Raw genomic sequence first — 7,567 nt, forward strand, 5'->3', positions numbered from 1 at the left:
ATGTCCTTCTCTAATTTAGAAAGACATTGAGAATGTGAATGGAGAAAAGGATTATAATAAAACATAAATTTATCTGCTGTTTCTCTGAAAATGTCTGAAGATCTTTGAAGAGGTCATATGAAGCCTAGAAAAGGGTAAACTCCCTGCACCCGAGCTGTTTGATGTTATGCGTACATTGCAACAAAAATTCATATGGCAAAAAAAGACTCATTTTTTGGAAATAACTTAAAAAAAAGTTCCCCAAAAGGGCAGCCACATTAAACAGGACTTTCTCAATTTCTTTAATAAAACTATAACTTAACTTATCTGGAATCCAACTTCAATTTCACAAGTTCAAATTACCTCGTGCTTTAGAACCATTTTTCCTGAGAAAGAGAAGTTTATGACATCTAATTTGTTTCAGAGGATTTAAAAATGATAGGCATGTTAGACATGGATAGTCCATATATCAATTTAAAGATGCAAAAGACTTGATTGACAAATAGCTGATTTCCCAAAAATAATTTTTTTTTAGTCCTTATGCTCCAGAAGTCTTAATTCAGCTTTGACCTAGAGTGTGAGGGTGGAGGGTGAAGTGTGTACTAAAATTTGGCTGGCTGGTAATCTCAGGAGGCAAGTTTATACCTCTGTCTAGGGAGAGTCCTAGTTGTGAGGGGGAAAAAACCAGGAGATGGGAATCAGTGGTTATAGACTTGGGTTCTGTTACTCTCCATCTGAGCTAACCTCTGAACTTTGGTTGACTCCATTCTTACAGTAGTCAAAGGCAGATTCCCTACCTCCTTCTAAGAGTAGTAGAGAGGGCTCAGAAATGGAGAGGAATGTGGCGATGGGAAAACAAGGTCACTGTTCTCCCTTGTTCTTGATCTCTTCCTTCTGAAAATTATTTCTTCTGCTTTGGGAATCACTAGATATTTATTCAACAAATCTGGAGCGGAGTCAGAGGTTTCTTCACTCCTTAGAAATCAAAGTTCTTGGGACTTCCCTGGCAGTCCAGTGGCTAAGACTTCACACTCCCAATGCAGGGGGCCTGGGTTCGATCCCTAGTCCGGGAACTAGATTCCACGTGCCGCAACTAAAAGATCCCACACGCAGCAACGAACATCCTGCATGCCTCAACTAAGACCTGGCACAGCCAAATAAAGAAAGAAAGAAAGAAAGAAAGAAAGAAAGAAAGAAAGAAAGAAAGAAAGGTCAAAGTTCTCATTGGGCAGGGAGCCAAGTGTTTCAAGTGTTTGTGTTTGTTGATTTGTAAGGGGTGGGAGGGATGAGGTAGCTGGAGTTGGTGATTAATGAAGACCTAGTTTCTTTCTTTGGAGAGTACTCAGGTTAGCTTATAGGAAAATAGGTTTGTTTCCTGGGTTCTGCCTACAGGAGGGAAATAAGTTCCCTCTTCAGAGGAAACCAACAACCCCCAGGAACCAGGAGTCAAAACATGGCTCAGGGTCCAAGCAGGAAGCCCTTCTCTGTTGGCAGTTCTTCCCTCTAAGCCATTGTACTCTGATTCCATAGAACAGCTTTTCTATCCTGCTGTCCAGGAATTGTTTTTTCCTCAGCTGTCTGTTGCAGACTGTGAAGTGAAGAGGGCACTGGAGGAGAAGTCAGGAGACTGAGCTTTTCACGCACTCACTCACTCCCTCTTACTTCAACCCTACCCGTTTCCTTGCCTTGCTAAGAGATATATCTGCAAAATGGGACTGATGATACATCACTGGGTTGTTGAGAGGATTAACCACGAGTGTAGGTGAAGTGCCCACGCCCCAGATTCTCAGTGCCTATCAGCTCTATGGGAATCAAGAGTTGCCAGGCCTAGGCCCTTGAAAGCCAAGGCATTTGCCCTCTTTCCATCCACAATGAAAATAACAGTAAACACATCACTTTACATATATTAACACATGTTAGTCCCCCCAACAACCTTATGAGTTAGGAACTATTCTCCTCATTTATGGAACTCGAGACTCAGAGAGGTGAAGTAGCTTTCTTAGAGTCACACAACTAGTAAGTGATGGAGTCGCTATTTGGACCCAGGTAGTCTGGCTGCAGTGTCTGTTCCCTGGGAGGCTCCCAGGCTGAAAGTTCCTTCTGCTCTTGCCCATATCTGCAGAGTTCATTCCCAGGATGTGACAGTACCTGCTGTTCCCGCCTCAGGGACGGGAGCATACAGACCGCCCGAAGGTCCCACTTTGCCTGCTCTGGTCCTTTCTGAGCAAAACAAACAAGCTTAGCCCCACTCTCACCACTGTCTATCCATGAGACCACAATTAAGCCAAGATTTGGACCTCAGACCTGCCCAAATTTGCATTTGGGTGATAGGGAAGGAACCTCAGAAACCCAGGTCCTTTAGGAGTGAAGTACAGAGGGAGTGAGGTTATGGCTGGGGCTAATGAGCCCCAAGAATGTGGAGATTAACCCCTGCTGGTGCCAGACCCTCCCCAGGGGTGCCAGGGGTCCACCCTCTAGGGCTCCCAGCTTCCCTCACCTGGGAAATGGGCATGGCAAAAGAGACAAAGAGGTGAGTGGTGGAGACATCCTGCAGCACCAAATGGGCTTTGGTTGCTCTGGTGAATCCTAAGGACTTACACGACTTTGCCCCCCTCCCCCACCAGGCCTGAGCTGCCTCTTCCTGGCCCTTGGCAGTGCAGCCTGAAGGCAGATGAGTCTTTGCTGTGGGACCCATAATACTGCTAGCAGCCAGCCGCCGTAAGGTGGGGCAGGCTACAGTTTGAAAGGGGCCCTGGGGGTTGCCTAGCAGCCATCAGACCACACAATAGCCTTGAGGAGTGTTTGTCTCCTTTGACTGTCTACTCATAGGGAAGCAGGCAGGGAAAATGTATGGGAGTTGGGGTGGGGGACTAGTGTCAAAGAGTCTCTCCTTGACCAAACTTTAGTCAGGCTCCAACTATCTTCTCAACTAGGCCCTGACTTTTGAGCTTCTGTGTTCCTCTCCGCATTGTCCAATTTTAGCAAGAATCCTAAGTCTCTTCAACCAGAATGCCCCCCATCTGATCACCCTCAATATTTGATCGAATTCCTCATCTTTTACCATCCCCCAGGTGATGTCTGATCACCCTGACTGCCTTCAGTTAGAATCCTGTTAGGTCAGTTTAGCCAGAATCTCCCCTTACGCCTATTGCTTCCTCTTAGTAGTCTTTCATACACTGATATACCCGCCCTAAACCTGTTCCTTGATTACAAATCCTTACCCTTCCTTGTTGTATTCCAAGTTAAACCCCATCTCTTTCCCCATAGTAAACCCCATTGTAGTACTCCCCGAAATAAAGTCTGCCTTGCTGTCTTTAACAAGTGTCATGAATAATTTTTTTATGAACACTGGCATGATTGTTCCAAGACAAGGAGCTGAAATTACCAAGCACAGAGTGAGGCTTTCCTCAGAAAGGGCATCATTTAGTGAAGTTTGTGTATGGTCAAATAATTTTTTAACAACTACCTGGAATAGCATTGCTAGCCTGCTAGCTATATGTAGCCAGCTCCCCTTGGCCTAGGATCCCCTCCACGGGCTGCCAGACTTCTAGAAAATCCAGAAGCAGGCTGGGCCCTTTCTCCACATGTACAGCTTTTTCTGTTTGAGGCTCTTTCCTGCCTTATTACACCATCATCTTGACTACAAGGTCTGCCTTGGGCACTTTCCTACCAGACATGGACCTCAGCCAAGTGATGGGAAAAAGAATAAGGGATTTGTGTCTAGAGTATATAAAGAACCCTTACACCTCAATAATAAAAAGATAACTAACCCAATTAAAACATGGGCAAAGAATTTGAATATACAGTTCTCTAAATGAGATATATGAATGGCCAAAAAGGAAATTAAAAGATGCTCAGACATCATTAGTCATCAAGGAAATGCTGCAAATCAAAATCACAATGAGATACTACTTCACATCTACTAGGATGACTAGAACAAAAAAGGTCAGATAACAAGTGTTGACGTGGAGGATGTGGAGAAGTAGAAACCCTCATACACTGTTGGCAGGAACATATAAAATGGTGCAGCCACTTTGAAAAATAGTCTGGTGGTTCCTTAAATGATTAAACATAGAGTTACCATATGAGCCAGCAATCCCACTTCTAGGTATCTACCCAAAAGAAATGAAAACATATACCCACACAGAAACTTGTACGTGAATATTTACAACAGCATTATTCACGATAACCAAAAGGTGGAAACAACCCAAATGTCCATCAACAGACAAATGGATAAACAAAATATGGCATCCATACAATGGAATATTATTCAGCTATAAAAAGGAATGAAGTACTGATACATATGCTACAACATGGATGAATCTTGAAAACCTTACTCTAAGTAAAGGAAGCCAGTCACAAAAGACTATATACTATATGATTCCACTCATATGAAAGTTCAGAAAAGGGAAACATATAGAGACAGAAAGTAGATTAGTAGATGCTTAGGGCTGGGAGGAGGGACTGAGGAAATAGAGGGGTGATAGCTAAATGGTTTCTTCTTGATGTGATGAAAATGTTCTAAAATTAACTGTGATGTTTACACATATCTGTGAATATGCTAAAAACCATTGAACTATACATACACTTTATATATATATATATTTATATACATATACTTTTATTATTCACCCATTAACTGCATAATATGCCAATCACGAGCTAGTTTTCAGCAGTTACATTCCCTTGATCATGGCTGCATAATGATGTGATTAATTGGAAAACAGGGAGACCAGAGACACGGCCAGAGGTGACATCACACAGCCTATGCCACTGCGAAACAATCGTCAGATTCAGTGGCGGTTTGTAAAGCCAGTTCAGTTCTGCTCCCCTTGCCAGAGATTCTCACGTTTGTGAAAATTGGACCAACAAGTGGTGGGGCTCCATTTCCTGGTTTGAATTCTCAGTGGCTTTATCCAGAATCTCACTGGCAACTGGTTACTGTAACACCAGCCCAACCTTCTCTGCCCCCATGCTGGGCACTTCCAATTGTTAAGATAATACTGTAGGTTGCTGTCCCCTATGCTGAACTTGAGCTTCTTCAGGAAGGTTTTGTCCTCCATGAGATCCACTGCACTGAACATGTCAAACCCTTTCATTTCGGTGAGAACGAGGGCATTGCTCATGAGGTCTAGAAGAGGGGTCTGGGTATGAATATTGTAGAAAGAATAAGCAGCCTTTAGACTCTTGTGGGTTGGGTGGTTTATGATGGGAGACAGAAGTGTATAAAAGCTCAGCACATCTGTCACCTCACCGTTTGCCTTTTCCACCACAAAAGTGTCGGTGATATTCTCCTGGGGGTAGAACCAATGTTCACCTCCTCCTGGCTCCTGACTGGCATGAGGTGAAACTGCTTCAGGTACCAGGTGAGGAGCTGGTGCACTATTGGAATGTCCTTTTTTCCCATTGGTTGCGGCCCAGCTGTCTTGGGAATCTCTGGCAGTTGGTAGAACTTCATGGTGCGTTGCATGGTCATATTTCTGCTCAAGTGGGAGAACTTCACCTCAATCAGCTTCCGTGGGTTTAGGGACCGATGCTAGTGCCTGCAGGTGCCAACAGGCTTTGGTAATACCATCCCAGCAGTGTAAACAGCTTGGAAGATGCCCCACAGGTGAACCCTCTGGGTTATCTCACAGATCAGGACTGGAGCCACCCTCTTGGAGTGCAGCTTCTTATGGACACACAGGAAGTTGATCTCTACCATCTTCTTCTCTGTGTCATAGATATGGATGTTTGCTGGGATGGCGATGATGAATCCAAGCAGTTTCTGACCTGAGACCACTAAAACCCCACAGTGCCACTGGGGGAGCCAGCCAGGCGGCCGGAGAGCCCACAGAAGAAATTCTGGGGAATAATCGGAACACGTTGTCATCATCTTCCACATAATTCTCGTTCAGGAGGATGTATAGTTCTTTCAGCACGCCACGGTCCCCCTGGTCCAAGGCGTCCCAGGTGAAGCCCTGGGGCAGGGTGTAGGGCTCCTGGCGGATATTGTCTTTGTCAGGCTCCACAGGACCATGCATGTTCACAACTTCTCCCAGTTTGGGGATGGGCTGCATGTCCCAGAACTGGTAGCTTCACTTGCTAGCCTCGTCCATGGTTTTTGCAGGTCCCTTGAGCCACCGAAAAAAAGTTCAGTGGCCTTCTGTATTTCCTGGATCCTCTCTGCTGGCAAAGAGTTCATCCTAACAGGCTGATCCTGGGCTGAATCTGTCTCACGGCCTTTTTCTTTCTTCTTCTTTTTGTTTCTTTTTCTTCTTTTTGGCTCCAGTGTCAGTGGCTGGACTCAAATCACCTCGGTTGTAGCTGTTGTCCTCCTCGTTCCTGCAATCGCTGCAGTGCTCATGGCCATTTCCATTGCATTTCCGGCTGCATTTCCGGAATGCATTGGAGGTGCCGGCGGCTTCACTGCTGTATCACTCTCGTCCGCCATCTTGAGTTGCCTGTACATACACTTTAAATGGGTGAATTGTATGATATGTGACATGTGAATTACATCTCAAAGATTTTTAAAAAACATATCAGGGATAAAAGGAATGAGAAATAATTTAATCCAAATAAAAGAGAGCGATAGAAGGGCTTGCTTCACCTCCTACACACATGCACGCACACACTACCCTTCCAACTCATCTGTGGTACTTAGAATAGTTCCTGTGGCATATATAGTAGGTGCTCAAGAAATATTTGTTGAATTAACGAATTTAGTTTATATCTAAGAATGGATGTATTGGGGATGGGCAAAGGAGTAATACAATAACTGAAGGTTGTCCACTGGGGGAGAAGAATAGGGTCTAGATGGGCATGGGGTGTGGGGGAGTAGTCACTACAAGTTCTCTCTGTATATATTTTGTCAGCCTGGTAGACAACTATTGGTTGGCCAAAAAGTAAGATATTATGGAAAAACCAGAACGAACTTTTTTGCCAAACCCAATACTCCCCTGAAATCCAGGGAAACACATCAGTATTTTTTAAAATTAATTAATTAATTAATTAATTAATTAATTTTTGGCTGCATTGGGTCTTCGTTGCTGCATGCAGGCTTTCTCTAGTTGCAGCAAGTGGGGGCTACTCTCGTTGCGGTGCGTGGGCTTCTCATTGAGGTGGCTTCTCTTGTTGCAGAGCACGGGCTCTAGGCGCACAGGCTTCAGTAGTTGTGGCATGCAGGCTCAGTAGTTGTGGCTCACAGGCTCTAGAGCGCAGGCTCAGTAGCTGTGATGCACGGGCTTAGTTGCTCCGCAGCATGTGGGATCCTCCTGGCCCAGGGATCAAACCCGTGTCCCCTGCATTGGCAGGCGGATTCTTAACCACTGTGCCACCAGGGAAGTCCCGAGACACATCAGTTTTTAGCTGCTTCAGCCTAGACTCAGTCATCACTTCCTCTAATCAAATCCTTTTTCTTGCCAACTGCTCTATCATATTCTGCCCTTTCCATGGCCACCATTTCCGTTCCTCTCTTGCAATCCCACTACCTGGATGACTGCAATCCCACTAGGAGTAGAGCAGACTCAACATCAAAAGAGCTGTCTTATGAGGTAATGAGCTTCATGTCACAAGAGGTGCTTAAGCAGAGGATGGAGACCTACTATTA

The 7,567-nt window shown here is 44.8% G+C and overlaps 1 pseudogene; it reads right to left on the reverse strand.

The window, feature by feature from the left end:
- Positions 1–4,782: 4,782 nt before the first annotated feature.
- LOC132357659 (glycylpeptide N-tetradecanoyltransferase 1-like) lies at positions 4,783–6,412 on the reverse strand (annotated as a pseudogene).
- Between the last annotated feature and the right edge of the window lie 1,155 nt (positions 6,413–7,567).

The sequence above is a fragment of the Balaenoptera ricei genome, chromosome X (genome assembly GCF_028023285.1).
Source record: "Balaenoptera ricei isolate mBalRic1 chromosome X, mBalRic1.hap2, whole genome shotgun sequence".
NCBI lineage: Eukaryota > Metazoa > Chordata > Mammalia > Artiodactyla > Balaenopteridae > Balaenoptera > Balaenoptera ricei.